Genomic DNA, 27,428 nt, shown 5'->3' on the forward strand with positions numbered 1-27,428 from the left:
CTCCTATTAATACTGTATGGGGACTGTAGTGAACTTTACTATTATACACTAGGAACTTGTAAAGATGGGACATTTTAAATGTTTTAAATAACACAAAAATAAACATACAAGGTCATATACATATTAAATAACTTTGTAAAGATAATTATTTCATAATACATGTGTATATCATGCCATCACAGTGTATAACTTGGATCTTTATGATTTTATCTGTTCTACTTCAACATAGCTGGAAAAAATAAACTACATAAATAGCACCAGGAGGAGAAGGGGAGATGAAGGGAGAAATAACACATTAGGCATTGAACCTGGAGTCTGAAACCTTGGAAATCCAGTCCTGACACAGTTATTAACAACACAGCAAACTTGGAAGCAGTCATGGCCCTAGACTGTACTCCAGTTTCCTCAGTTTTTTTTTTTTTTTTAATTTTTTGGGGGGGTGTTTTTGGTTTTTTTTGTTTGTTTGTTTGTTGTTGTTGTTGTTGTTGTTGTTGTTTTGAGACAGGGTTTCTCTGTGTAGCTTTGCGCCTTTCCTGGAACTCACTTGTTAGCCCAGGTTGGCCTCGAACTCACAGAGATCTGCCTGCCTCTGCCTCCTGAGTGCTGGGATTAAAGGCGTGCGCTGCCGCCACAGCCGCCACTGGTTTTCTCAGAAGGTTGTTTGTATTTTGGCACAATACAATTTATAATAGTTCCATACTGAAGCATGATGGCTTTGTAACTAAATATCTAATCAATCAACTAACATGGTTATGATACAACAAATATAGTAGAGGCCTTTAAAAAAAAATCTGTGCTGCAGGATTGAGAAAACGTTCTGTGGGGTTCTAGCGCCACCTGTTGGTCACAGGATTCCTTGTGTCCAAACGTGATAGCTAGACAATGTTGTAGCCATGTTGTAGCCAATTTCTCCTGTGACAGCTGCTTATGGAAAAAAGGGCACAGCTGCTGCCTGATTGGATGTCCATGGCAACTGTTTCATGTTGGTTTTGCATTTGGAGGATTTTGTTCTGTTGTTAGAGGAGAGTTTTGCTTTGTGTCTCTGTCCCAAACCAATGCTGTTGGGCTTTGCTTGCCCCAGAACAAAGAAAGCACATATTCTTCTGGTTCATTCAAAAACTTAAATCACATCAACAGTTGTTAAATACTGTTAATCCACAACTGTTCAAAGGATGCTGTGGAGGGAAGAACAGCGTTTAGAGGCAAAGAGAAATAGGTTTCAGGTGTAGCCCAACAACTTAACTTTCTGGGTGACTCGAGCCTCGATTTCCTTACATTAAAATTCTTACCCCTCTGAGGAGTGAATGGGGGTGGGATGGTGGGAGGTGAAGGGGGCAGGAGAAAGGGAGGGAGGGGAACAGGGGTTGGTATGTAAAATGAAAAAGAAAATTTAAATTTAAAAAAAGAAATAAAATTTTGGCAATGTACAATACCTGTTTTGGGTGTCTCTAAGAGTTCATGAAATCTCTGCTATGGTGCCTTGCATGACCTAAGCACTAAAGAATTTTTAAGCTACAACTCATGGCCTAAAAGAGCACATAGCTCGGGGGCAGGGGCAGTGCTTACCCTTGAGAGGATGCTTGCTGTTTCCCTGGGTTTACCAAGAGCTGAGACAGAAGGTAATGTCGAAAGAAAGAACATGCACAGGGGCTCAAGGATGTTTGTTCCCTAGGGGTAAGGCAAAATAATTGTCCTCTCAGTAAAGGGGACAAGTGTCCTCTGGGCACTGCCAATCATCAGGAACTAAAAGGCAGGCGGGCTTTTTCAATCAGTATTATATTCACCCTTGAAATCCCATGCCAAGTTTTATCTTTGTGAAGTCATCCAATCCCAGTATCTTAGTTGTTAATTTTCCTACCCCACCTTTCTGCTTCTACCATTCTCTACTGTCTACTGTGTGACATCCTAGTTCATACTGTTGGTTAGCCACCTACACATATGTATATAGACTGAGCGGGTTATATTTAGGAATATGTATACATATATATTTAGGAATATGTATGCATGTAACAATAATTAATGGAAAACGAAGCCATGGATTTGGAAGAGAACAAGGAGGGCTATATGGAAGGATTTGGAGGGAGGAAAACGATAAGGGAAATTATATGATTGTGTTATGATCTCAAAAATAAATAAAACATTTTAAATTTATAATTGGCAAGTGTGCACTCCTCACTGGTCCTTGAGATCTTTATTTCTAGGGACTAACTGTGCAATGTCTCTAATTATAGATATACATTACATACATAACACACCAAGGCTACAATCCAAAGGTCTCAGGTTCGTTCATTTGTTCAACAAACACCGAGGGTAATTTTTCTGGAACTTTTGCTGGGCACTAGGGATATAGTTCCAGGGTCTCCACCACCAGAGAGTCATATTCTGTGAGGCAAGAAAACAACTATAATTCCCTGTGATTACCACCAAAGAACAAAACATTTATTTACAATTAGTAGTAAAGAAAAATAATAAGTACTAAGTTTTCCTAAGGCTCTGAGCATGAGCTGTGCATTAAGCCCCTTACTCTCAGATCTCCTGAATCCTGGTGAGTTGGGAACTTTTGTTGTCTACATTTTACAGATGACAGAATAGAGGTACAGACAGATTATGTATATATTATACATAATCTGACTTTGGGAGTCCATGTTTTCAAATACTCTACTGCCTCCCAAGCCAATGAAAGATCACTATAACCCGGAGAAGACTTGCATATAACTGAATCAAGCTATGTCTTCTAGAACAGCTTCATGCGACACGGCATACAAACGAATCTTATCACACCAGCCCTCAAAGAGTGCACAGAATACTGAGAGATGGTGGTACCGATAAATCAGAGCACATTTAGTTTAAAGAATACTGTACTGCAAGGCTGATGGCAGGGGTGGGGTGGGGTGGGGTGGGGGGTTGACATGGGGGAAGTAAGCCTCACATCTGAGCTGGGGAATTTTGGTGAGACTGGCTGGAAGAGGTGAGCACTTGACCTGGGCCTTTAAAGATGAGTTGGCTTTGAAGAAGCAAATGTGGGCGAGGAGGTGGAGTGAAGGTCACCAGGTTTAATAGGCCTGAAAGACCTGACTAAGGGTTTTCATTGATTCTTGTCGCAATAGAACAGCACCGTACTGCTTGCCTTCAGAAGGATAAAGCATGCAACAGAGATTTTAGGTTAAATTAACAGAAATAGTGACCAGGCAGGAAGGAAACAAAACTGTGCTTGACTGCTGCTCAGCTCAGACATTAGGTAGCTCTGCGGTAGCCTGGAGCTCTTCCAGAGGGGTATGTTCACAGCCCCATAATTCTGTGATTTAAATGAGCCATCATGTCATGTCCCAAACAACCCAGAAACCTCTGTTTTGGCAACTTTATGAAATGGCCAGCCTTTGCCAGAATTTGGTTTTAAATCAGGACTATGCTAATTCGCCTGTCTTTCCCCCACCTTAGGTTCAGGCAGGTGAGTTCACGGTGAGTAGGTGAGAAACAAAATCAATGCTTGATTCCAGTGTCTGAGTAGAGTGCTGAGGAGTGTGGGAATCACCCCACTGTTGCTTCCCCAAGAGCATCCATGCTCTGTCCAGCTGCTGCCCATGTGCTCACTTTGAAAACACAGAGGTTGAGAAGGGTATCCACACAGGAGGGTAGCTCTGGGATCTATCAGTTCAGCCAAGATCTTCTGGGAAATATCTACACATCCAACCTTATCAACCTCTTCAGAAAGTTTTTACCTCATGTTTGCAGACAAATATGTCCTAATTCTTCTCTCCATTTGTGTTAAAGGGTCCTTTATTTTTAGAAAATATCTTCTCACGTAATACATAAATTTCCAAATAACAAAATACCAGGATTTGAAGGAAGATTAAGCAAACTACCCAAGACCTCCTCCTTTCCCGAATGTATTCTTTCAAGGAAAAAAAAATCCAACTAGCTGAAGAGGTATCTACCCACAGGAACTCATAAGGATTGACTACAATTCAGTGAAATAAAAATCTTACCAAGAAACCAACAAGAGGTAAGAGGAAGAAGAAGAATCAGACTTCTTGAACTAGTGGCTCTCTGCCAGCTCAAAATACCACGGTTGTTAAATAAATATACATCACTCACTGTTTATGTATTCTCTTGACAAACACTGAGTGCCTACAATGTTCCAAAAACCATCAACATACCAAGAAAAGAAATATTTTAAAAATATAGTAACAAAAGGCATGGCTTTCTACAGTTTACATTTTCTAATTCCTAATTTCCTAACTAAGAAATGGCAAGAAATAAATGCATAAACTAGAAATAAATGATGGAAAAAAAGGGTAAGGGATGTTAGAGATCATGGTTTTAAATGAGATGGTAAAGAGAGATCTCCGAGGAAAGGGACACTGTAGCCAAGGGTTGAAACAGGCATGAGAAACAAACCAATGAGCATTTTTTAGAACATTCTAGGCAGAACTGCAGCAGCTACCAAGGTGCTAGGGCAGTGTCCTGCCAGGTTTGTTCAGGGAAGGGTGAGGAAGAAAGGAGATACCCTGAGAACTAGTGTGTGAGTCCTAGGATAAGAAATAAACGAAGAAATTCTGGCCAGGTGTAGTGGCACACACCCTTAATCCTAGCACTTGGGAGGCAGAGAGGCAGAAGGACCTTTCTGAGTTCGAGGCCAGGGGGTCTACATAACAAGATTCAGGCAAGCCAGATCTATATAATGAGACCCTGTGTGGAGGTTCCTCAGAAAGCTAGAAACAGATCTGCCACATGATGGAGCTACACCATGCTTGGGCATATTCCCAAAGGACTCTGTATCCTATTACAGATATACTTACCCATCTATGTTCATTGCTGCTTTATTCACAGTAGCCAGGAAATAGAATCAGCCTAGACATCCAACACCTGATGAATGGATAGTAAAAATGGGGTGTATTAATACGATGAGATAGTATTCAGCTGTTAAGCAAAATAAGATTATGGAATTTGCAAGGTAAAGGGATGAAGATGGATACAATCATTCTGAGTGAAGTGACCCAGACTCCTAAAGACAAACATTGCATATTTTCTCTCATTTGTGGGTACCAGCTTGAATATTTAGGTGTGTGTTTTATTTGGGATATCCATAGAAATCAAGGAAGTAGTAAATATGAGGGGGTGTCCTTTCAAGGAAGAAGAGATAGAATACAGTGGTGTAAAGGAGAAAGAGGGAATCATGAAACAGGAAGGATTAAATGGGCTTGGGGGTGGTAGAGCAGGATAGAGGATGGAATAGCAAGAAAGATAACATACTAAAGACATTTAGATAAAGTCATATGGAATCTTACTACTGCAGAAGCTTCCTAAAATATATACATACACAGATATAGACAGGCAACAATGTCCTTACTAAAAACCACAGACTAACATATTTAAAAGTCCAACACCAGGACCTCTTTTGGAGTTGTTGGGAAGAAAGGTACCATTAACCCCAAACAGTAGAGGCTACTGCCATCTATTCCTTTTGGTTAGCCTCCAGAATTTGACAGTAAGACCCTATAGCTGAAGATACCACATACTTAAGTCATACAACATAAAGAAGTCAAATTGTATTGAGTAGGTGCTGTCTCTGAATATTTTGCCTACTTTTGGGACCCTTTTCCTCCTACTGGGTTGCCTTGTCCAACCTTAATATGAGGGGATGTGCCTACTCTTAGTTTCTCTGTGTAGCTTTGGTGCCTGTCTTGGATCTCACTCTGTAGACCAGGCTGGTCTCGAACTCACAGAGATCTGCCTGGCTCTGCCTCCTGAGTGCTGAGATTAAAGGTGTGCACCACCACCTGGCCTCTTTCTTTCTTTCCTTCTTTCCTTCCTTCCTTCCTTCCTTCCTTCCTTCTTTCTCTCTCTCTTTCTTTTCCTTCCTTCCTTCCTTCCTTCCTTCCTTCTTTCTTTCTTTCTTTCTTTCTTTCTTTCTTTCTTTCTCTCTCCCTTCCTTCCTTCCTTCCTTCCTTCCTTCCTTTCTTTCTTTCTTTCTTTCTTTCTTTCTTTCTTTCTTTCTTTCTTTCTTTCTTTCTTTCAGGATATGACCTCTGATATGTCAACAATGCTCTAGAGGATAGTCTCATACAGCAGCACAAATAATTGTGGGCTGTATCGAAATACATTCTAAACATTTATCCTAAGAGCCACAGGAAACTTGTCTTTGCAACAGATGGAGACCATTGCAGAAAAACCACAACCAATCAAAATACAGAGTCGTGGAGCTCAGTCCCAACTCATACATCTACAACACAACTACACCTACAGCTCAGGGATCATTACAGAAGAGGGGGTGGAGAGACTGTAAGGGCCAGAGAAACAGGAAGTTTGCTGTGAGGATGTGTCTTCTGAACCTATGAAGTCTCATTAAATTGACTGCTCAGATAAGAAACGAACAAGGACAACAGCAGTATATACATTAATATGGATGGAGGAAAGCTCAAAGGGCCTCAGATGGAATAAAGAGCTACAGGCAACTAAGGAATCCTGAGAGCAGGAGAAATAGTCTTCCCCAGGGAAGAGCACTTGGTTGGTTATCCAATACCAAATTGTCAGCCCTGAAAACATACAAGTAACATTAAACAGAATGAGCCAGGTGTACTTATGTATTTAGGAATGCTCCGCCTCCTCTCTCTCTCTCTCTCTCTCTCTCTCTCTCTCTCTCTCTCTCTCACACACACACACACACACACACACACACACACACACACACACACACACACGTACAAATTAAAGAAAAAGAGACCATAAAAATCAGACTCTGTGGGTTTAAAAAGAAGGGGACATAAAGTTGTGTGGGCAGAGCAAGGGGGAGTGAGTGTGGGAGTTGTGGGAGGGGTAATATGATTAAAATTCTTGTAGAAAATTCTCAAAGAATTAATGAAAACTCTTTTTTGAACAGAGCAGTAACTCCATAGCCCCACTGCTCATGCAGGCTCTGATAGGCTTAAGGACTTTAGGTCCTTACAGCAAGCGAAGCCATTGTATGGTTTTGCGTCAATAGCTTTCCATTTCCTGCACACATCCTGAATATTTACATTCTGGTGCAGCCTACAGGTCTGGACTAGCAGTACTAAGTCAGGTGACATCCCATGCCTCTGTAAGTTGTCACCTGATTCTTAGTCCTGCTCAGAGATTCAGAAGTCTTGTCATCTGGCATCAACATCTTCAGGAACTCAGCATGTGATTAACCAGCACAGACCAGCTGATGCTGGCTAAGAACAGCAGCCCTCTCAGCTAAGTAGGGTCAGAGTAACAACACATGGTTTCTGTCTGCAATTAGTTTATAATATAAATACAAAACCAAGCACACATACTTTAGGATGATTTAGTAATGCACTCTATGTTATACCTACATACAACTGTTTTCCAGCTCTACTGAGATACTATTGACAAATATTTAAGACATGCATGATTATATATGTATGTATATAGAAAGTTAAATTATGTCACTATCAACTTTATATATACATACACACACACATATATATACATATATATTCTCATATAGTTACCCTTTCCTTATGTAGTGAGAACATGCAAGGCCTACTTTTTGTAATTACAATATAGTTAATATAGTCACCATGCTGTACATTAGATTTCCAAAACTGATTCATCTTGCATAATTGAAACTTCTGTACCCTCGAACCAATACCATCCTATTTCCCATATTTCATTGTTACTAGCTAAAAATGAAGTGATTGTTAAAATGTTGATTTTTGTGTCCTATGACTTTACTGTATTTTCAGGTTTTTTAATGGCATCTTAACAGAGACACATGGCGAGTCTGACAGCCTGAGTTCAAATCTCCTGGACTCACAAGATGGCATGAGAGAACTGTCTCTCATAAGTTGTCCTCTGCCTCCACACAGATGTGTCACATGTGCACACACACAACATAAATAGTTAGACCAACAGACACACTGATAGTCTTTTTCCTGATCTCATAGAAGTCTTCAGATTTTTGTCATTAGACATGATGAGATTGTCACATACAGTCTTTCCCATGCTGAGATGCATTCCTTCTATATCTAATTTGTTGACAGGTCTTTATTGTTGTTGTTTTGGTTTTCCAGACAGGGTTTCTTTGTGTAGTTCTGGTTGGCTAGCTTGAACTAGCTCTGTAGACCAGGCTGGCCTCAAACTCACAGCGATCCATCTGCCTCTGACTTCTGAGTGTTGGGATTAAAGGAGTGTACCACCACTGCTTGGCTTGTTGATAGTTTTAAATAAAATAAAAAAATGCTAGATCTTTTTTAGGTATTTTTTACATTTATTTTATTGAGATTATCATGTGACCTTTTTCTTTTATTCTGTTAATGTGGTATCAACCACATTTATTAACTTAAATATTCCTTGCAACCCAGAGATCTTACTTGATTATGAACCGTGATCTTTTTAATGCTCTGTCAAACTGGACTTGCTATTATTTTATTGAAAATTTTTACATCTCATCTCATCTCATCAGAGAAATTGAATTATAAGTTATTTTCCTACAGTGCCCTGATTTGACTTCAGTATCAGTATTAGTATAATGCTGACCTCATAAAGATGAGTTTGAGACTGTTCCCTTCTCTCTGACTTTTGGAAGACTTGGAATGAGAGAAGTGGTTCTCCTAAGTTGTCCTCAGACTTCCACATGTGTGTGGCGTGCCCACCCCCATACTAAATAAAAATATAAATTATTTAATTTATATGTTTTGTTTGATATAATTTACCTGGGAAAACATCAGCTATCTTTTTTGTGTGGAATGGGGAAGGATTTTATTCATTTTCCTTGTTCAGGTTCTTTATTTCTTTATTTCTTCATGATTGAGTGCTAATAAGTTTTACTTCTGGGAATTTATCCCTTTCTTCTTTCTGCACCAGGTACCTGTTGGCTTATGATTATTTGTAGCCATCTAGTGGTCTTTTGTACATCTGTAGAATGAGCTTTTGTATGTTCTTTTCTGGTTCCAGTTTTATTTATTTGATTCTTGGCTCTTTTAACTCAGCTTTACTAAATCTTTAGATTTTCGGTTTCATCTGTCTTTTCTAAAAAGCTCAAATCTTAATTTGTTGCTGACATTTCCTGTTTCTGTCTGTCGTCGTCATCGTTGTTGTTGTTGTTTGGCTTCGTTGCTGCTGTTTGGTTGTGTTCTGGTTTTGTTTCTCCTTCATCTCTGCTCTGATCTTTAGTCTTCTTTTTACTGTATACTCACTCGTTCTGATTTCCTGGTTCCTTGAGGTGGGGATTGGTTTTGTTTATAGACATCTTCCTTCCTTTCATCTAGGAGATAGATTATCACTATATACTTCTTTCCAAGAATGATTTCTACTGCACTGGTGAAGTTTTTGTTATGTTGCTTCCATTTTTATTTGTCACAGGTATTTTTTTTTTTATTTTTATTTTTGGTCCCCCTTTGACTCATTGTGTGGGATTATGATTCAATATTCACATATTTGTGAATTTTCAATTTTGCTTCTGCTATTGATTTCCAGTTTCATGGCATGTGGCAAGGGGAGAAAGATACTTGATATCATTTCAACTTTCTTAAATTGAAGGTTGTCTTGTGACTGGATATATGATCTATGGTGGAGAATGTTTCATGTATACTTAAGAAAAGTGAGCATATTCTGCTGCTGTTTGATGGAACGTTGTGTGTGTGTCTCTGTGTGTATTAGACCCATGTTGTTTAAGTTCACATTGTCCTTATTCTTTATTTTTTGTCTCAATCTTTTTGTTATTAAAAATGGCATACTACTTTACAGGTATGTAGATGCTTGATATTGAATATATACATAATTATTATTTCTTCTTAGTTTATTGATCTGTTATTCTTATAATAATGACCTACTTTGTCTCTTGTGGAAATTTTTTATGTAAAGCCTATTTTAGGTGATATAAGTATCTCTCTTTCGGTTACTATTTGCATGGAATATCTTTTTACATCCTTTGCTTTAGCCTGTGTGCATCCTCAAAACTAAAGAGGCTCTCTTCCTTGTAGATAGCTTATAGTTTTATCCATTCAGGTACTCCGCTGATTATAGAATTTAACACATTTACATTTAAAGCACTATGTTTACCAAGCAGGATTTACATTTGCTACTTGGTGTTTCTAGTCCTCTGCTTGGTAGCGCTCTTGTTATCTGTTTCTGTGATTTGATAATGTTTGTTTCTTTGATTGGCATTTGTAGTCTTACGTTTTGGTTCCTTTCATTGTATCTTTTAAAATCTGCTATGGATTCTTTTACATTAATGAGGTTCATTTAAAACATTTTCTAGGGGGGCTGAAGAGATGGCTCAGCAGTTAATCTTCCAGAGGGTTCTTTTCCCAGCACTCACATGATGGCTCACAGCCATCTCCGGTTCCACCCCCTCTTCTGGCCTTCACAGACATTGCATGCTCTGCTCCTGTGCACAGACATATATACAGACAAAACATCCATATACCTATGTATAAAAATGTATAAAAATAAATCAATAAGTTTTTTTTAAAACCAAATAAACATCAGTTAGACACTAACACCTTCAAAGTACATCATTTTGTACAAGAAAGGGTTTAGTACAAGTTGTGTTAGTAAAACTAAATGATGAGGTGCGTCTCTGCTTCCATTTCCTACGTCCTAGCACTAAATAAAGTTGCAGAATTCTTTGCCTAGTCCTTTGAAAAATTATGAAGACAATTTAACAACAAAGCAAGAATCTTCTCATGCAGAAATTTACAGCTGGCTTTGCTGCCATCTATACAAATAGTCACAGGAGATGTGAGGGCCCACATACATGGGTGCTTCTAGGTGATCGAAAAGAATGTCTGCATACTGTGGTCTCTCTAATGGGTAAAGTACTTGGCTGCACACTACACTGACACTTTCTTTTATCTCTGCCACTACTTCATTGACACCATATTCTTGTAATGTCTGCTTCCTGGCCATGTCTCGTAATTTGCATAAACCTTGCAGAATCCACACGTTCTTTGCAGGAAGATAAAAGGACTGTTTTTCCCTTGTAATTAAATCTTAGTCACCAACCAGCTATGGTTTTAATTATTCAGGAATCTTTCCTTAAACTTCAATTTCTGTTGCTAAATGTTTTCTCCCTTTCGACCTCAGCCTTCATTAGACTATTTTCTTCTGAAATCAAGGTATTTCAATGGTGTAACTGCCATTTCCACTCCTGGGCATTTGCTGGTCCTTCAGTTTGCTTCTTCAGCCTCTTTTCTATTACAGACCAATGCCTTCTTTCCTGTGCCAGCTGTGTTAGGTGATTGCTCCTGGTGGACCTTCTGTAATCCTCAGGGGTTCCTCAGTGTTCACATCTTCAAGTATGCTGCTCACTGCAATTTGTAAAGTAGAATAAAGTAAATAAATGTTAAAAATGTTAATTCCATGTAGAAAAAGTTCCAAGTGGTGAACTCCCTCAACTTTTGTGTCTCTGTGAGAGTCTTTATCACTTTCTCTTGTGATGTGAAAAACTGGCCAAGTATAATGTTCTTGTGTAGCCATTTGTTTCCTTCCTATGCTCCCCTGGGCTGCAAAGCACCTGCTGAGAAACCCGCTGGCCATTTGCCTGTTGACATTCAACTCAGCCACCGTGTTCTTTAGCTCAGGGGCTCATTTTGTTCCTGTATCACTTTCCTGGTGGGTTTGTATTCACTGCGCTTCTTTAGAATGATCTTTCCCCTCCCACAGGACAAAACCTTTGTTGCTGAACGTAAAACACCCACCACAGAGGTCTGGCCAGTGGCCTCTTCCATGGGTGAGAATCTTGGGTGGAGAGGTCCGGGGTCACCAGTCCCACAGCTACTGCCATACTGGTTATAGAAGACAGGTAGAGTGAACCTCAGGTAGCTCTGTGAGGAGAAGGTACCTGGAGACAAGTTCTTGTGTGGGGCTAAGTGCCTGGGAAGGATGAGGGATGGACAGGGGCCTGGCTTTCTCCACGTCAGCACAGTGTAGTCCTGGAAATCTAGGGCAACAAGGGAATGCAGAAAAGACACTGTGAGAACAAAGCAAGAGCCGCATTATTTGTTATTAAGTCTCCTTACCTTACAAGAATAAGTTTCCGTTTCCTAAGCCAAATGTATCCAGCCTCTCCTCTCCTCCCCTCCCCTCCCCTCCCCTCCCCTCCCCTCCCCTCTCCTCTCCTCGGGCTTGCTAGGTAAGCACTCTACCATTGAGCTAAATCCCCAACTTGGTTCTAGAGCTCCTATTTCTGGGACATCAACAAGATTTGCTTGGGAATGTGGGATCAAGTGTGCAACAGAATTTTCCTCAGCTCCATGAGCTTAAACTCAATGCAGGTTACCCAAGGGGACTTCATGGGGGGACACATTGCCCTGAACATCACCTGGACATTCTTGGCACTGAAGAGCAAATGTGACTGGGAAGATAGACGACTTTTCTGTCCCCAGAAAAGTCACCCTTTGCAGGAATGCAATTAAATGGGTGTTTGAGACTATCAATAAAAAAGCACGACTGGACTAATGTGCTATGGAACACTCTTTATTCATTTCAGAAAACACAGGTGTTAACAGCCAGGTCAGTGAAAGGCCCGTGGCTGGCCTTTCTGTACTTTCTAATCAGTACTTCCAGGTTAACATCCATGCCAGGGTCAGTAAGTGCAGACTGCTGCAAGCCACGCTGCTCTGGTATGCTGGAGAAATGGGAACAAGGACCCAGGGACTGAAGTGCTAGGGGAAAAACAGATCCATTCTAGCAAAGGTCAGTTTGTCTGGCTACTGAGTCCAGCTGCCAAATTCACTCCCATGACCTTAGCCAAAGTTCTCTAAGGTTCTGCCCAGTTGGCCTCTTCCTTGTCTTTGCCATCCAAGAACAGCATGGACAGCTGTGATTTAAAAAAAAAGAAAAGAAAAGAAAAAGAAAAAGAAAAGAAAAAGAAAAAAAGAGGGTGTGTCCCTAGCTGCGGGACTCAGACGCCGCACACCAGAATCCTTCTCTCCTTGTGGCATTTGGGGGTGAGAACCATGCCTCAGCTTTGCTCCCTGGGCAGGTGAGGGGTTGCATGAGGTTTGCAGAGCTTCTTGCTCCCCTTCCCAAGTGGCTTTACTTCCTTCTAGGGTAGAAATGGCACATTCTCCTTAGGGAGTCTTCAGACATTCCCAAATTGTCAGTGGGGTCTTCCTGTGGACTGAAGCTGTACTTGGGGGTGACCTCCACAAGGAACGGCACTCAAATAACTGTCAACTTCATGGAGAGTTGGCAGGCCTATCTTTTGAGAATCTTTGTGCTTAGGTTTGTACATGCACACACTGGAAAATATTTCTTCTCTGCTTTTTGCTTTAACCTAGTAGCCATTCACTCATTCACTTTTATATATATTTTTTCCGAGGGCCTCCTCTGCTCTAAGCACTGTCTGCATGGACAAGAGGCATGGTTGGTCACGTGACTTGTGAACCTGGCAGAAGCATTTTGGAGGAACCTCTGCTGACATAATTAATCTTAAAATAAAAACAAGCTATCTGCCAAGCAGGATGATATTTTAGGGACCTCCAGAGAGGAGTGGAGAGACTTTTCCAAAGTTCAGAACAAGCCTGTTCATTAGAAGATTGGGAATCAATGAACACAGTTTCTGTTTTCTTCAGAATGAAGGCATTTGAAAAGCAGCACAGACCACTCCGGAGCTTGCAGGTAGATACCAGTGCATTTTAAATGCTTTTCCGATAAAGAAGACCCTGTAAGGTCAAATGTGAACTGTCAATAACAGAGTTTAAAACTAACTTTCAATTCAGCTTTATGCCTTTTTACACTTGTCTAAGTAAATATGGGAGGTTAGCAATATGTTTGCTCCTGTATGTGTAATGGAAAATTATTCAACTGCCAAGAATACAGTGCGGTCATTTTCAGAAAAATGCGGAGAAGTGGACTCCTATCAAAGTAACCATTTATCTACTGGAGAGACACAAAACATGTCACTGTTAGCACAGAGAACAGGAAGACAATCTAGAGATGGTGACAGCGTTGTCACTTGAACAGGCCGGCAGTCACAGCCCTCTGCCCTGTGTGCTCGCTTTGGACACTGCACACGAGCGTTCACGGTTACTGCACACAAGCATTCACTGTTACTGCACACGAGCATTCACTGTTACTGCACACGAGCATTCACTGTTACTGCACATGAGCATTCACTATTACTGCACATGAGCATTCACTGTTACTGCACATGAGTGTTCACGGTTACTGCACATGAGTGTTCACTGACATTGCACATGAGCATTCACTGTTACTGCACATGAGCATTCACTGTTACTGCACACGATCATTCACTGTTACTGCACATGAGCATTCACTGTTACTGCACATGAGCATTCACTGTTACTGCACACGAGTGTTCACTGACACTGCACACGAGCATTCACTGTTACTGCACACAAGTGTTCACTGACACTGCACATGAGCATTCACTGTTACTGCACATGAGCATTCACTGTTACTGCACACGAGCATTCACTGTTACTGCACATGAGCATTCACTGTTACTGCACATGAGCATTCACTGTTACTGCACACGAGCATTCACTGACACTGAATACAAGCATTCACTCTTACTGCACACGAGCAGTCTCATCTGTATAGTTTCTGAGCTGCCTCCATTTGTAGTCTTGGCTTAGTGCAGCCAAAATCCACATCCTCACAGGGTCGAGATGAATGTGTGTGTGTACCCAGGGAATTAGGGCTCTGGTAACCCGAGAGAGAGTTGCCTCTCTCGATGACATGGATTTAAATAGAGTAAGCTATCCTGGGATCTCAGATCCTTGTTTGAAAAATTGGTTGAGTTGGTCTTCTAGTCTCAGCAAAAGTGGCCCTGTCCTTTCCTCCTGTCTTTCTCAAGACACTTAGAATCCTAGTGTAGAACTTGGAGTCCCACTCCTTATTGGTCACGTCACAAACAGGACATCCGCCTGCATTCATTCTTCGTGTAGTGTGCACACATTCACATGTCATTGCCTTCTCTTGGGTGCCGAATGAAGCATCCCTGAAGACCAACACAGTCACCCATCCGATCTAATGCTGCCTCTTTCTCTTATATCTACAGACACATCTTTATGGATCACTCCTGGCTTCCTCTTCAGACAGAAGTTCTGCTCTCGGGCTTTCCTGGTGATGTCAGAAAGTATTACCAGTAATTTAGAATCGGAACCAAAAGTCTGTTTCTGTGAATGGGAGAATTCTGTTCTAGTGATTGGGGATCTGGCTGCTGAAGGAAGCCTTCGGGTGGTACTGTTGGTGTGAGAAACTTGGCCATAGCCTCTGAAGCTGTTCTCCACCAGCCACTGAGAAGCTGCTGCCAAAGGGCTCCCATGTGAGGGTTTCCCGTGCCTAGTTTGCTAAGTCTCATGGCTCTAATGGAAATGATGACAAGCCTGCAAACTGAATAGTTTCCAAAATTAACCTGGATGTGGTGAGATATTATGTCCCCAATAAATTGTGAACCCTAATAAAACTTATCTGAGGGTCAGAGAACAGCACAGCCACTAGATTAGACATAGAGGCCAGAAAATGGTGGCACACACGCCTTTAATCTCTATCACTTGGGAGGCAGAGATCCATCTGGATCTCTGTCAGTTCAAGGCCGCACTGCAAACAGCCAGGCATGGTGACAAACGCCTTTAATCCGAGGAAGTGATGGTAGGAAGCAGAAAGGTAGATAAGGTGTGAGGACCAGGAACTAGGGACTTTTAAGCTTTTAGGCTTTTAGCAGCAGTTCAGCTGAAATCCATTCTGGTGAGGACTCAGAAGCTTTCAGTCTGAGGATTCGTGGAAACAGGATCCGATGAGGAGTTGACAAGGTGAGGTTTAATTCCTGGGACCCAAATGGTAAAAAGACAGAATCAACTCCAAAAGTTGTCCTCTGACCTATACACATATATACATACCATGGCACAAGGGTACACATGCATATAAATAATAAACAAGTAAATGAAAATGTAATGGTGAGGTTATAAAGAACTTTAGTAAAACCCCAGGCAGCACAGCCTTGTGAAAAAGAGCTTGCCAAATATCAGCTCCCCATTTCCCTGTCATGTGACCCTCAGAAAATCACCTAGCTTTTCTTATGCCAGAGCTAGGCCTCGTCAGCAAAACATACATAGGTTCATTATGCTAGTTTTATACCTTATACAGAGCATGACAAACAGAAGGCAACTAATAAATTATAGTCTCCCATCCTCCTGAGCAGTCACTCTACATTTAGCCTGTGAGATACTATCCTGGCCTGCTGATGAAGGTCCCAGAATCAGAATCCAGAGTAAGGAGAGGGATACAATTACTCAGGCTTCCTTTAAATGGGAGAAAGATGGGTGAGAAACTGCACACCAGGTGAGAACCACAAGGATGCAATATGCTAAACGGTGATCTAGATAAATGAATTATGTCAAAGATTAACAGTGGATGGGAGAGGACAACAAAAACAGCTATGAAACCTGAATTTTAAGCAGGTGGGTCCATGGCAGAAATGAGACTGGGTGGTGTAATGGTCTGGTAGTGAGGTCAGGGGCAAAGAATCTCTCCGTCATATCCCTCCTCCCTTGTGTTCATGAGTCATCCTATGGCCTTAGGCAAGCCTTCTAAAGGCTGCTTCCACCTCACCCTCCAAAAAATGGGCACCATAAGATTATAAGCACAGCAGCAAACTGAAGAGCTTTGGATTCCCACAGCACAAAGCTGCTGAGATGGCAGATTTCAATGGTGGTCTGATATAAAAAGTAGCTTGAGAACCTGAGCCTGGATTTCTTACACATCCAGTTAGAAAAGACCACTATCAGAGCAAGTGCTCATCAAATGAGTCTATCCCCCAAATTTTAACTCCTTGTAGGAAAAAGTATTTAAGCCAGAAATAATCACAGCAAATACCCCTAATGGCAGAAACTGTTGATAGATGAAGAAAGGAAAGAAAGGGCAGAACTCAGCACTCATAGAATGTCTAAAGCACAGGAGGTTTGTTGAGTTCCCCACACAGGAATCTCTTCCTAACCTCACCTTTCCCTTCATGGATCTCTTCCCAGGATTCTGAACTTAGATGTTAAGAGAAGAGAAGAAAAGGACATGCAGAACCTGGAATTCTCTTCCTCATTGTTTTCCTATAAACTCAAAATACTCCACAGTTTATGATCTTTTTTTTTTTGTTACAGCACATGTGTGCACACATACACAATCGTAAAAATGAAGGAGTCATTATTGTAATTTTATAGGTAGATACCTCATGCCCAGAGAGTTTAGTTGACTCACCCGAGATCACAGAGAATACCAATTCTGTGATGGATCTGTAACATGAAACCCCAGGCTCCTAATTTACCACATGGCCAGGCAGAATCTATTAAAAAATTAACTGTCTCTAAAGAAAACACATTCTTATATCCTCATACTACCTCACACAAAAGAGGTTCTCTATAGTACTGACATCCAAGCATGTACTCTATAATCAAGATCAGCTTAGCACGTTATAGATGGTACAATGAACCAAGGGCAAAAATTAAAGTTTAGTTCAGAAGATCTCTGGCTCATTTTCTGGTGTTTGTTACAGGCTCGTGCCTAAATGGTCCATACAGTAGGAAAGACATTTCACTTCTGCTTCCTGTGAGAATTTTTAAGGGAACAATTTCTTCTGTGGTTAAGTTCAGGGAGCAAGATGACGCTCAGTGAGTAGCGACAGAAATAAGGAGGGAGACGGCATGGTGCCAATTTGAACGGGGCATTCCTGCCCAGTCTTTCTCAGGAACATTCTGTAGAATGCCAACCATCAGAAGATAAATGGAGAAGGAAAACAGTCAGCAAAGCCCAAATTTCATAAATGATTTCTGGTAGAGTCCTTATTGGAAAGTCACAAAGCATGAAAAGCCTCCGGCACAAGAATACTGAGTTAAGTACAAGAGTAAATGACCTGTCTCCACTTAATCCTGAGTTCCCAAATTCTCTAACAGTGGAGTCAGTGTACCCGAATCTCTAGGATGATCCTGTGAGACTAGAGCTAGAACAGCTAAGGCTGCCCCCAAGAAGCTCCTCCTTCAGCAAAAGCTCAGACTGCTCACCATTTGTGCCCACCTCTAAATGCCTGGAAGTTGGAATCATTTGTTCGGATTAATTTCATCTTTTGGAGAATAAAGGCAAGGATGGTACTTTTTTAAAAAGGAGAACCCAGAAGAGGGAGAGGAATAACATCTGGTTTTGATACATCAAATTTTGATACCACATGTGAAATTCACAATGCGGGAGAAAATAGATCCTTTACCTTGTTCTAAATCCCTAAGGTTCCTACATCAGCAGATTGGCTCAAAGAAGAAAGCCCTTTCTAGACAACCCAACAAGAGGCAAGCCCAGTTCAGCCGCTGGATGACCTAGGGCAGGCAACTTCACCTCTCAGTGGCCCTGTTTCCACACCTGAAGAGTGGAGGCGGCAGCACTTCCGTCGGGCTGGGCTGGAGGGAGAACAACCAATAAAAAGAGTGTTGTAAAAACCCTGTGCAATGCAGTCGGTGTCCTGTAAAAGCTTAATGATTATAATCAAGCTGTTGTTACAAGTCTGCAAGCTCCCCTCATGACACTCATCAGTCACTGCTGGTATCTGATAACAGGGACACTCTAGCCTATGCCTCCACCATCTATACAAACTGGTCCCAACCAATGCTGGTTTCTTCACACAGTGTTTTCAGGGGAGGGAGAATGTTCCAATTTCTAACTGCCAGCTCTCATCACCACCATGTTTTATTGGTTATAAGTTCCTCCCAGACTCCTAACAGAACCTTGAACTTGTGTTATCTAGGTTGAGGGAGTCTCCTTCATGAAGTTGACACTGCTGCAGAAAGCCACCCTACTTATAGACCGAGATCCTTCTAACCTCCAGGAATCTCTTGGTAAAGGTTAAATCTGGTCCTTCTCATAATAAAGGGACTAATATTGAATGACAGTAAAGAATATGGGTTTTAGAAGATGCTAGATTTGCATTCAGATTCCAGTTTTGCCACTTTCCAGTTTCTTTGATCTCAGGTTCATCAATTAACATTTCCAAGTCTCTATTTCCAGGTCGGCAAAGTGAGAATAACCATGTCTACCAGCCAGAATTGATGGGAGACCTAAATGAGACACCTACTTTTCCTCCCTGTGCTGGAATAATCCGAGGCCTCACACCTACTGGGCAGGCACTCTGCCTTTGAGCTACATCTTCAGTCCTAACAACATTTACTGTTGACGAGACTGAATTGCTCAAATGACCAGGATGAATGAGGCAGATGATTGAACTGGAACAAGAGGCTCCTTTAGAGTTACCTTCTAGTATGGGCAAAACCAGTCCACCTAACCTCATCTATGCTGGTGCCTCAGGCAGTTTCCTTACTGGGGCAAAATCTACTCGCTCAAGTCCTCATTTGAATAATAATAGCAGAGGAAGCCTAGACTAGCCAGGTGATGTGCTCTTTGAATTGTTTTTGAGATGCAGATAGGAAGCCAACCCCAAGGCAAAATAATTTATTTTCCCATATTTTTGCTAATCTCCAAAAGGAAGCATGGACCAGACCATTGAAGGAGGAAGTATTGGCTTGTCACTGTCTTTGCCCACCCCATCTTCATTCCCATCAGCTGTACCATGTTCCAGCCACCCATTCTGTTCTCCTATCAAGATTTAGAAAGATCAAATTCCTCACCCTCTTCACTAGACTTTTTTCAAGTATTTCTCTTTTACCTTTCTTCCTAATCTTCCTATGGAAAAGGGACTTCTGAACTCTAATAGGATATTTTCTGGTCATGCTATTGAATGTGATCTTGTATGCAACACATAATGCAATTCATTCATACTTTCAATCAACAATTATTTCCTGAGTGATGGCTGGCAGGCACTGGGAACAGAGCATCAAGCAGGCATAGAATCTGCTTTCAAGGAACCTGCAATTTATTGTACTCAATAACTTCCTAAGTTAATGTAAATAGATAGTTGAAACTATCATTCTCTTCTGTAAAGTCAAATGTTAAAAAGGTCCATAGAGACACAACCCTTTGTTAAAATGCAGTCAAGTCTAGGCAGCTCTCTTTATCTCAAGACACATTTTACTTGATCCCACACCCTTTCCTCACTCTGCCTGGAATGTCTCTATACCTTTTGCTCTGCCTAAAATCCATTCATAAGTTTCACCTCTTTACTGAAGCTCTCCCAAAGGACTTCTTCATCCAGCACTACTTCCTTCCTCCTTTTTTAACCTGTAGAGTATGTGCGTGCTGGAATTGGTCTTCACAACTCTAGTAGTCTCTGAAGGCACAGGATAATACCTTTTCCAGGGATACTCTCTCTTTCCAATTTTTTGGTAAGCTGGGTAGCAAACTTTTGTGGAATTCATGGAATGGGGGTGGTGGTGTACAGAATCAATCTTCTAGAACTTATATTCAAAGACTTCTGAGTGTGACATCTTGAAAAGTCTAACAGGCAAACTCTAAAAACTAAATTTGAAGAATGCTGACCCCGAAAGAAAAGATGATGTTTTCCTAAGCAAAATATTCTAATTATTCCTCCATTTTCTTTATACATACATGTTATAATTCACTTCAAAGATCCAATCTGCACTGCTAAAAGCATGGTTTTAATTTTGCAATTTGGAAGATACTCTCAGAAGATGCCTTTATAGATGAACCTTTAATGATTCACCCTCCACCCAGAACTGACAGGGAGCCAGAATGAGGCGGGGCTTGGTCAGATACTCAGTGATCAGCATCCACACCATTCTTCATCTGCAGATAAGGAAAAGCCTCCAGTCATACACCTGATAGAATAGCTGACTGGCTAATGTGAATTGGATAGCCACTCCAGTGAGTTTTAATTTTTTAAATATTTTAATTAAAAATACTGCTCTGAATTGCTTAGGGAATAATAATGGGGGAGTCATTGGGTCTCTTGCAGTTCATAAGCATTTATTAGGCCCTTTATTCAATTCAAAGTAAGGCATAAGTCACTGGACCGTGTTACACTACACGTTATGGAATATAAGAACTGTTTGCACAGCATTTGCATTTATTAGGTATTAAAGATAATCTAGAGAAAAAGCACATGGGAAGATATGCAGTACATATGCAAATTCTATTATGCCATCTTCTATGAAGGACTGAGTGAGCATTCTTGGATTTGGGTATCACCAAAATCCTAGAACAAATCCCCACAGACACAGGAGACAGCTGAACAGACTCATCAACAAACATAATCTTCTTTTTGGAATTAAAACTTTCTTAAGGCAACCTATCCTCTCCAAATCATCAAGATATGGAGTGTAGTATCATATGGTAAGTGTTCTAGGCTCGTGCTATGCCTGAAATGGAACAGAGGACTCAATAAATGGTATGGACCTAAAGAGACTTACTGTGGGAAGAACCAAGAAATGTGTAGCCTGTCTTTGACCTTCACTAAAGCTCTGTCAAGTCATATCCTCATTTGAGGCAAATGGACAAAGGCATAAGACTGGTCCTCTCAAAGTCCCTTTATTCTAATTCTATTTTCTGACCTAACTTTAGAACGGTCTTAAGGATGAAGTAGGAAAGGGAAATCTAAAAGTAGGCAACAAGAATGTGAAAGCAGGATACTGAGTCTGGTGGGTAACTCCAAGAACCACACACTCCTTTGTAGGGGTCACAGTGAGCCAGCAAACACTGAAAATTCACTCAGATCCTAGCCTCCTGCTTTCTTCTACTTCCATCCTCACTTGGATCCAGAACCTAGCAGAAGATTAGAATTCAGTAACCAAGGACATCAAGTTACAAAGTCTGGGTCTAGAAGAAACCCTACCAAGCCAAACTAGCCATGTCTGCCTGTGCTCTTTTCCATATCAGGGATTCCACAGCCCAAAGCTCTATTTAGTGTTAAACCTTAGCATTCACCTCCTTTGTGGTATGCCTTTTTATTATTAACAATCTTCTCCCAAACTATATAAGTTCTCCTGTCTCACACCCCCAGAAGGATCATCATTCTATTAGAAACATAGCTTAGTCTAAAGAGAACAGAGTATCACACAGTACCTCAAGGAGCTATAGCCCTTTCTCAAACAGCAGCTAGGACTCTTTATAGAATAGATCACATGTAGTCTCTATGGCCTACTCAGACACCTGCTTCCTTCATTCAAAGTATTCATTAAATTATAAAAATTAAATCTATCTGTCTCATTGGGGTGAGATTTTTGTTTATTTTGTTTTTTGACAAATCCCAATGCTCTGTGAGTTGGAGGAGTCACTCAATGGGCTAAAGATATGATTATAGAACAGGGAAAACAAAATGGTCTAAAATCTCTGACCAGTTTACTGAGAAAGCCAGCTCACTCTGCTCCTCTGACGGGAAGGCAGTTGTGTTATCCTTGGGCACCCATGCCAGTCACCCTGCATGGCATGACGTGAGATGAAAGCGTCTGCTGACTCTTGGAGGTATAATTACCTAAAGGGTGGGGGTGTAATTAAAGTAGGGATAATTTACCTTGAAGAAGATAAAAATTAAGAATATTAATGATCATAATAATTAGCTCTTTTATATCTAAAAATCACACAATGCTTTACAAGCTGTAATTATCACAGCTCCCCTCTGAGGAAGGGATTCATATCTTCTAGCTCCTCACTTAACAGAGGGGTGAAGCGATGGACGTGGAAGAAAGGAGAGAGGGTGGAGCACAGCTTCCTCCCTCACCTGCCCTGTAAGCAGCAAAACTCAAAGGAGGCCCCAGAAGGGCTGATTCCCATTATGGTGAGAAGCCTCATCCTCATGCCATCACTCGAACAGGTGATCCATCCTACTGTAAGCAACTCATCTCTTTCAGACCTGCTGGCCACTGCCAGGACACAATAAAATACATCAGTGAGGATTAGGCACATAGTAAAAATAAAGGTACAGCGCTAATTTCAAGGAAACTAAAACCTAATGGAGGAGACAAAACAAGCATCCATTAAATTAGAGATGAATACGAAAATACAAACCAGTTCAAGGTTATGTGATGCTGATGATAATTGCTGTGGGGAGAAACTGTCTCTGCATGGAAAATCATTCCATCTGAAGGCTGAACACAGTTTGGGAGAGGAGATGGAACTTAGTGAAGCTTCAAGTCAACTATATTATGTTTTTGCCTGGCAGAGGAGAGGGCCAGTCACTGAATAATAGGAAATGAAATCGGGAAACTTGAAAGACTTAACATATAATTATTAAAGAAAAGGTCTCCTGGAAGTGGGTATTAAGAAAGCTTACCAAAGAATCTCACTGCTTTCAAAGCAATCTAAACCACACTATTTTGGATGTCTTCCCAGACTGTCAACAGCATTGTTCATATGAAGATCTTGAGAAGTCTCTTGGGTGATGAGGGCACAGAAACCTCCTTTTCATCTAACTTTTTACCTTGTAAATTATCCAATTGGTCTCAAGCAAAGTTCGGGCCTGGTTAAATGTCACAAAATGTCAAGTCTATTAATTTCTTTTCCTGGATTCTAGCAAGGATCTAGTAGGAAAGAGACCTCGAGTGAGATAAAAACCAGGAAAAGCTAATTATTTCCTCCCTGTTGCTAGAAACAAGAACTTCATCCTCCAGGGATGGGCTTCATGATTGAATGACATTAATGTAAATGAATGACAGAAGCTTTATTTCTGGTCTAGGCCAGCAAACTGGATCAGCTGGTAAAGATCGTTGCCACCAAACCTAATGACATGACTATGATCTCCAGGGACCACATGGTAGAAGGAGAGAACCATTCTCAGAAGTTGTCCTTTAACTTACACACCTGCGCCATGTCATGAGTTCACACACACACACACACACACACACACACACACACACACACAAAGACATAATTGTGGTAAAAATTTCCTCATAAATACATTTAATTACTTCCTTTTAATTCTTCTATAATAAAGGATCCAAGTACCAAATGTCAGTTAAAACTATAGATATGTTCTTGGGATAAAGAATATTCATGGAGAAATAAAGTAGGATACTCAAACTCATTCCCATATTAGTTGGTAATGTTCTTTGACCTCTCAGTGCCTCAGTTTCCAGTCTTTAAAAACCAAAGACAATGAGAGCCAGTGAGATGGTTCAGTGGGTAAAGGTACTTCCTAACAAGCTAGAAGCCTGAGTTCAATCCCATGAACCCACACGGTGGAAGAAGAGAACCTATTCCCATAAGATCTCCTCTTGGCTTCACACTCAAGCCCTACACACAAGTAAATAAATGTAATTTTAAATATTTTTAAACAATGAGATCTTTTGTCTATAAAAATATGAAGATTCGGTGGTACTCGTCTTGAATTCCAGCACTCGGGCCACACAGGCAGGTGGATCTCTGAGTTCCAGGCCAGCCTGGTCTACAGAGCAAGTTCTAAGACATCCAGAGTTATACAGAGAAACCCTGTCTTGAAAAAAACAAAAACAAAAACAAAAAAATGAAGATTTCCACATTATAAAAACATTATCTTTGATGATACATGAGTGGATACTACCATTCTCATAGATTTCTAGTTATCTTTAAACAAAAATAGACTGAACCAATTTATTAGAAGTTACTTTTCTACATTTGCTAACATTCTACATCTTTTGCTGAAACTATAAAACAATTAAAATTGTTTTGTCCAAAAATAAAATTAGAGACTGAAACTGAAATTTGCTTTTTTCATTATTATTATTGTTAGAAAGTGTCATACTATATAACTCTGGCTGTCCTGGAACTCACTCTGTAAACCAGGCTGGCCTTGAACTCACAGACATCTACTTGCCTCTCCCTTCCTAGTGCTGGTGTTAAAGGGAGTTTTGTTTTGTTAGTTTCTGTATTCTTTTAAGAATCATGAGTATTTGCCTGCACATTTTTATATGCATAGTCTACATGCCTGTAGCTGCAGAGGCTAGAAGAGGCCATCAAATTCCCTGTAACTGAAATAACAGAAGATTGTAAGCAGTCCTCTGCAGAAGCAGCAAGTGCTCTTAACTTGTGAGCCATCGATCTAGCCCCCTGAAATGATATTCTTATTCTGTTTTAGTTTAGCCTTTGTCTAAAATAAAAGAACATAATGTAGCAATGTAGCACTCTTAACAGACTGAAGTTACTTAGAAATGGACCAAGAGACCAGAGTGGGGGTTTTAAAATATTTTCCTTTATGTTGTACTTGGTTTTAGAGAGGACTGGGTAAGAAAGGTACCCCGGCCAGTGGGGTTTCAAGGGGGGTGGCCCACCTGTGGGAGCAAATGAAAGGGATGGGAGACACAAAGGAGGACAACAAGACAAGATTCTGATCAAGCTGCCAATTTTATTTTTCTCTGCAAGGCTTATATAGCATAGGAGGGGAAGGGGCAGGAAGGAGGGGAGGGGAAAAGGGGTGTGCAGAACATGAAAGGGGTGCAAGACGTGTGAGGCAGATTGTGCAACTTCGAGATGTTGGCTAAGGTTACTGGTCAGGGGCCTTTTATTCTGTTGCTAGGCTACCTGACCATGGGATGCTCTTTACATTTGGTTGTCATGGCACCTGACTGTGGGATGTTCTCTTATCTTTGGGGGCCTCTGGTTAGTGCTCTGGGAAGGGGCAGTGGGCTTATGACTTGTTCTCTGGCCTAGCTAGTACTTTCCATGGTTCATGTTTGGTTCCTGACATCTTGGTCCCTAACAGAAAGGCATTACTAAATTTAAAACTTTTTTCAGGATGAAAGACCTGGACTGAGATTTTGTAACAGATTACACCTGGATGGATAAAAACAGAAGCAGACTCCTGAGGTGGCAAAGAGGGGTCAAAAGTTAGAGACCATTTTGGACTATCTAGCAAAATCCTGAGAGAGAGAGAGAGAGAGAGAGAGAGAGAGAGAAGTATTTGACAGCTTGTAGCTAGTTATGTGTGCACATTGCTCAAGGTGGTCAAAAGACTAAGAGAACTGTATAAAACATTAGTTAGAACTGAGTAAGAGAAGACTTACTCTTAAAGGATTTGCCATATCAAATGAATTCGCTGACCCCAACAGATAATGACAGTCCTCACAATTCTAGAGAAACTTGGAAATCACAGACTTCCGTACTGAGGGTCTTGAAGAAGCAGAACTAAAACTAGGTTTACAACTGCCTTTTCCTCTCCTGTCACTTCATCCTTCTACTTTATCCATGTCTGGGATAGCAGTGAGCGAAGTAAGAGACAGACAGCAAGATCCAGGCTCCTGATTTTCACATACTACTGAAAACCATAAAAACTTTGTTTTATTGTTACATTTACATAAAAAATGTAATTTTAACAATTACATTCTCCTCAAAATTCCAAAAACCAATACTTGCCTTTGGTGGAGACAGAATTTCAGAGAAGCCACTGAATCATTTAATAGTCTCCATAAACCTATTATGAACCAAAGTTTCATGTAGTATGAAATGGAAGGGTGGGAGTCACTGGCAACCAGGAGCAAATCCAGTTCCTTACAATAAAATAGCACAAAGATTCACAAATGATCACCAGGGTTGAGAAAGCTCTGACAGCTATAATGGGCTAGAATGACCTTAATGCGCTTCCAGGAGAAGCCAACTCAAGTGTTTAGATGTCATAACCATTAGTAACTTAGGCTGGATGAGATGATGATATCTACAATCATGCATTACAGTAGCTCTTTTTCTCCAGGGGCTTCAGTGCGCTAGCAAGAAAAACAAATGAGCAAATTTCATTTAGATTTAATATCTCTAAGAACGAAATTTCACAATATGCTTTCTCATCAACAGTTTGATAAACACATAATTTAAGATACTCTCCAAAAGCATTTACTTAGGAAGCAACCCCTAACCTGTAGGAAAATCTGAGGATAATAATAATAAATGTAAAATAAATTTCCCACCTCAATTTTTTGAAAAGAAGCTTGATCCCTCTCATGATCTTCAAGGTTCCAGGCAGGGCTGATGGTCATCTCTTCATGATCTGCTACATGCCATACAGAAGTTAGTTGGTTCTTTTCAGTTTATAACAGTTTCTGTTTAATGTCAAACTAGAATTTGTATTTTGCACAAAATAAATAATTTAAGGGGTTAGAAATATGCTCAGCAATTAAGAGCACTTCCTGCTCTTGCAAAGTAGCTGAAGTTGGTTCCTTGTGTCCATATTGTGTGGTCAGTCCCTGGGGAATCCCACACCTCTGGCCTCCATAGGCACCAGTACTCATATGTGCACATGCACACACACACTTAAAATTAAATCTTAAAAAATAATAAATGACTAGAGGTTGTTTTTTATGAAGTCATAATAAATCAAGTTTCAGAACATTCATCATCTTTGTTTTAATTTTAATTTAATTTAACAATGAAAGAAAATTAGAAAAATCTGCCAAATATTCTCCCTTTTTGTGTTAGGTGGGGCCAGTATCCAGTCAGGAGGCAAGTCCTGTGAACCCTGTCCAAATAGCTACGTGAGCAAATAGTGAGATAAACAAGCATTCCTGGAGACAGAGGTGGAGCCAGGGATTTGAATGAATCAGGTCATCCCACAGTGTGGGTGTCTCCTT

General features: G+C 40.7%; 1 long non-coding RNA gene across 1 annotated transcript; it reads right to left on the minus strand.

Annotated features, from left to right (window-relative positions):
- Window positions 1-15,725: 15,725 nt before the first annotated feature.
- On the minus strand, window positions 15,726-27,084 carry LOC118585965. The gene is made up of 3 exons (XR_004945257.1): window positions 26,769-27,084; window positions 18,206-18,392; window positions 15,726-15,781 (listed from the first exon to the last, which is right to left on the minus strand). It is a non-coding gene; the product is annotated as an uncharacterized LOC118585965 (long non-coding RNA).
- Window positions 27,085-27,428: the final 344 nt, after the last annotated feature.

This window comes from Onychomys torridus, chromosome 6, assembly GCF_903995425.1.
Source record: "Onychomys torridus chromosome 6, mOncTor1.1, whole genome shotgun sequence".
Lineage (NCBI taxonomy): Eukaryota > Metazoa > Chordata > Mammalia > Rodentia > Cricetidae > Onychomys > Onychomys torridus.